The sequence below is a fragment of the Nicotiana attenuata genome, unplaced genomic scaffold (assembly GCF_001879085.1).
Source record: "Nicotiana attenuata strain UT unplaced genomic scaffold, NIATTr2, whole genome shotgun sequence".
NCBI lineage: Eukaryota > Viridiplantae > Streptophyta > Magnoliopsida > Solanales > Solanaceae > Nicotiana > Nicotiana attenuata.
In genome coordinates this window covers 138,882-143,533 of record NW_017672853.1, presented here as the reverse complement: position 1 = coordinate 143,533, position 4,652 = coordinate 138,882, and the positions used below count along the sequence as shown (strand labels likewise).

The 4,652-nt window shown below is 39.6% G+C and overlaps 1 protein-coding gene across 1 annotated transcript in view; it reads left to right on the top strand.

Annotated features, from left to right (window-relative positions):
- LOC109214707 overlaps positions 1–1,162 on the top strand; it is a 9,766-nt gene extending 8,604 nt beyond the window's left edge. The window contains exon 8 of the mRNA XM_019378659.1: positions 884–1,162. The gene's annotated coding sequence lies outside the window, so the exon portion shown is untranslated. The remainder of the gene's footprint in view (positions 1–883) is intronic.
- Positions 1,163–4,652: the final 3,490 nt, after the last annotated feature.

Genomic DNA, 4,652 nt, shown 5'->3' with positions numbered 1-4,652 from the left:
TTTTTTTTGTTGTGTGTGTGGGGGGGGGGGGTAAAATGGTGTCTTTCTTTCCTTTTAATGATATGCTTCCTCCATCATTTTGGGTGCCCTATTTAAGCTGTACCCTTGTACTAAGCTAAATGATTTGAAAATCTTTTTCCATTTATTGACAAGTCAAATTGATTATTTTCCCGTATGAAATATGATGAAATGGAAAAAGAAATTAGATGTTTGGAAAATAAAAAAGACACACACACACACACACACACACATATATATATATATAGATAGATAGATAGATAGATAGATAGATAGATAGGGAGGGAGGGAGGGAGAGAGAGAGAGAGTATCTTTCTTAGGGGTTTACAGAAAGATTACATTGTGAAGAAGACATACTTTTTGTACAAGTCAAAGTAGTAGGATAATATTGGTAGAATAACATATGTACGCCTTTGGATATTGGTCCCCAAGAAAAGATAATCATTTGCACCTAATTCTCCTGGTTGGAACTTTTCCCTGTGAACTTGCGTCTTGCTCCATTTTACTTGCCAGGTTAACAAGTCTCTCCTGTCGGGATTTTCAAGTTCACATTTACATTGGTCATCCCGCAAATTCTTTCTTCTGGTTGATTTGAACTGTGAACTTTCAAATCCTAAAGGTTTGTTTAGACTGAAAACTGTAGGTTGCTAAACCTGCATATTAGGGTTAGGTGGGAGGATGGGGGTGTGGAGGAGCGGCAGAGGAAATAAGTGAGGAGGAAACCATGAAGAAAGTTTTTTACAGCGACCTAAGATTTTTAACTAATATCTAAGTTATTGAAATTCCACTTTTTCTTACAACATTGCAAATTAGCTCTTCTAGTATTGTTTATGATTTTAACTTGCATTTAATTCTCTAAATGCAGCTTGTTGCAGCACTGACCCCTTGACATTTGTGGAGGAAGTCTCAGATGGTGTACAATATTTAGCTCTAGGTCCAACCTGTATCATTCTTCCAGTAATTGTGTCCTGACCCTCCAGTTTTTTCTATTTTGTTAGATTATAGTAATTTGAAGAGTGAGAGACAAATCCTTTTATATGTTGTAAGTTGTAACTGCCATCCCAATAGAACAGTAGGTTAAATATCATTCATCCGGCAAAGTATGAAATAAAAATGCCCTTGCTTTTGGCATTCCATTTTACATTCATAGTTCTCAACTCAGTCCTTTCCCAGCCATTCCCCTGGATAAGCGCACACACTGTCAAAAGGCTGTCATAAGTAGCGTTGATTGGATATCCAGAATAAGATTCAATATGCTATGTTCCTTCCTAGTTCAGTTTGAAGATTTACCATCAATTTAATATTCGCTTCTCTTCTAAGTCTAAAGAATGTTATTTGCACTTGTGACATATAATCAACTAATCAAGTGGTGGAGCCTGTTGAATTGAAGGCCAGTGAGTTCTTTGTTGTGAGAACCTCCTGGATTAGAAAAAGAAGTTGATTATGGCTTGTCACAATGATAATTGTAGTTTTAACAGTTTTTCTTTTAACAGTTATTGAAGGCATGGAAATTATGTTAGGCTATAAGATTTTTGTTGGGAGAAAGTCCCTTGTACATTGTATGGGTCAAAATCTAATTGAAGGACCTCGCCTGAAGTAGGGAAATCAAGAATCAATTAGGCCGAGATCATGCTTAAGAAGCAACACTGGAGAGCTGAGCAGCGAATGTCGAGGTCGAGCACTCAGATCGGCCAAAACGGCTAGTTTAGCAATAAGGTATTTCTAAAGAATATTTAGGGGAATATTCCCTGTATTTGTACTTTCAGTAGGTAAGGGGAATGTCCCATATAAGTAGGAATAGAGAGAGAAAAAATGGGCATCTAATTTTCTATCTTGATAAGCTCTCTCTAGAAAAGTTGACTCCCACATAACTACAAGCATTGTCTTTATACAAGATTGGATTTGCTGTGTTGTTCCAAGCTTTCCCGCGTCAGATCCGATAAAGTGTTTGATATTCCCACCTTTGGTTATCTTACATCATTGTCAGAGGGAGAATCATTCACCTCGTTATACATTTGGGTGAATTATTCTCTTCATTTACAGCTATGTTCATCATATTTATTGCTTGTACTCACTTCCTCATTTATTCACAAGAATGTCATTAAGGCTTTTAATAGCTTTAAATGCGGTTTCTAGATTATTACTACCCATCAATCTTGGATCTAGGACTTATTACATTTAACTAGAATTTACCTATTATCATTTACTTAATTAGTTTAACAAAAAAGTTTAACACTTTTTGGTCAAACAATTTGACGCCGTCTGTGGGGATTTTCTAGTTCAAAGTTCTAGTTTTTTCTAGATCTAAAAAAAAATGCACAAAACTTTGCACAGTCTTGTATCCCGTTGTTTGCACAGATCTGACATGGCAGGCAATGGAGAAGAAAAGAGAAAGGCGATAGCTGATCTCACCGCCAATCTCCTAAACACCATCAATGAAACTCATGGAGAGGACGAGGAGAACGTGACACCAAGCGCCTCACCCAGGCGAAGTGATTCACCCCCACCTGATGGCAGCGTTACCGCTTCTCATGGAAAGGGAGCCTCTACGTCCACCACGGAAGAAGTACCACCAGCGGTAAAATAGTTACTATAAGCATGGCTAATGAATACACTGAACAATATACTCGACAAGCCCGCTCAGAGGATGAGCAGAGAGAGTGCGCGAGTCGACATCGTCACAACAACCAATGAACAGCCTCCCTCGACAGGTATCACTCACCCTGTTAATGATGCAGGTAACGACGCCCTCGCTGCCATCCATAGAAAAATGGAGAATATGGAGAACGAGAACAAAGTACTCCGCGACCAAATGAGGGAGCATTAAGAAAGGGTAGATAAGATACCGGGCGCCCCAAAACTCCTACCAAAATGGGACACCGGCCGGTTTGTGGAACAACCATATAGCGACGAGGCCGCACCACATGCTATACCAAAAACTTTCAAAATGCCGCCATATTTGAAAATATATGACGGCACGATGGACCCAGAGAATCACGTGACCCACTACGTCACTGCAGTGAAAGGCAACGACCTTGCAAAAGAACAAGTATCATCCATATTGCTGAAGAAGTTTGGAGAGACCCTAATCGGCAGGGCCCTGACTTGGTACTCGCGGTTACCGCGCGCTCCATAGAAACGTTAGAAGAAATGGCCGATAAGTTCGTCACCGCCCATGCCGAGGCCAAGAAAGCGGAGGCAAGGGTGAACGACATATTCGCCATCAAGCAATCTCCTGGCGAACACCCCACACTTAAATCTTTGCTCGTCCTCGAGCAAGTTGAACCACACTTCTAGGCCTATTCGTTAGATGCATTACCCTTTTTATGTCACACCTGCTATTATGAAAGAACAACCTAAGCAGTGCAACAACCACACCTCAGATGAAGACTCTAATGCCATGCCACACTTATGTTTACTCTATGTACTCTACACAGAAGTGAAGACTTGCTTTTTCTTCTTGAGTTAAATGCCCTCACATCACATTTTTTAGAGAAGTTCCACACACATGAAATCAAACAACAAGGAACTGTAGAATAAACGAATTCACTCACTCTCAGCAAAGAACATTCATATGCCACACAGATACACCATAAGCTTACCCTTAGTGTAATACTCTACTACTGAATTGTCTAAGATCAATAGGGCTTCATTTGGTTGTAATGTAGGCTACGAGACGGTTAGGATGCATTTAGATATAAGAGTGACTACACCTCCCTAAGCACTTTAATACATACATTTTCTCGATTAAACCTCATCCTTATGTCACCCCAAAATTCCACCTTCACATCAATGTAACTACCCCATTCTTCTTTAAGCACACTTGCATCAAGAGCCACCACTTATCTAGGAGTTTTTATGTTTTTTTTTTCAATTCAAGTGGCTCTTCCTTTTTCAAACAGTGCACCTTTCTCCTTATTCAACTAGTTTCACTCGAAAGCCAAACCGACCACCCCACACTTTAACTTTTACAAGGTTCATAACAATTCAAGTGCTCATGAGAGGTGAAAAGGTTCAAATAGATGGTTAATTCAAACAAATGGGTAAGGCTTGTAATGTGGTTGCCAAAGAAAAGGATTATAGGCTCAAAGGGGTTAACTATGTTAATATGTACAGGTGGATTCATGATTATATAGGCTACACAAAGAAATGCCTAAATCATCTCTAAGACCAAACAACTACTATTTCGCTTTGCACACACACGGGGCAAGTTCTAGGTATCGCATGCAAGCACAGAATATGTGTATTACCTCACACACACTTGGCATGTAACTCATTCCGAATTAGTTTGTCAACACATTCACGTGAGCGTTCAAGTAAGACAAGGTGTGCAAAATTAAGGCATAAGATTAAGAGTCTACACGTGAGCCTAGACGTCGCACCCTCAAGTTCGTTTTAAGTATTTGCAGGTATGTACACCACGGGATGCATTCTTGCCCTCACCCATCTTAGCCCAAAAGAGTCCTAAGGGTCCTAAAATCTATTAAAGAAAAATCTACCTAACCCGGTTCAAGAAAAACCCTTCGAAAAGAACCGCTGTCAAAAGAAAAACCAAGGGGGAATTACTACACTACCTAAAAAGAAAATAAAAAAAAATCTTTTTGGCTTTTTGATTAGACTACTTCTTCAAGTTT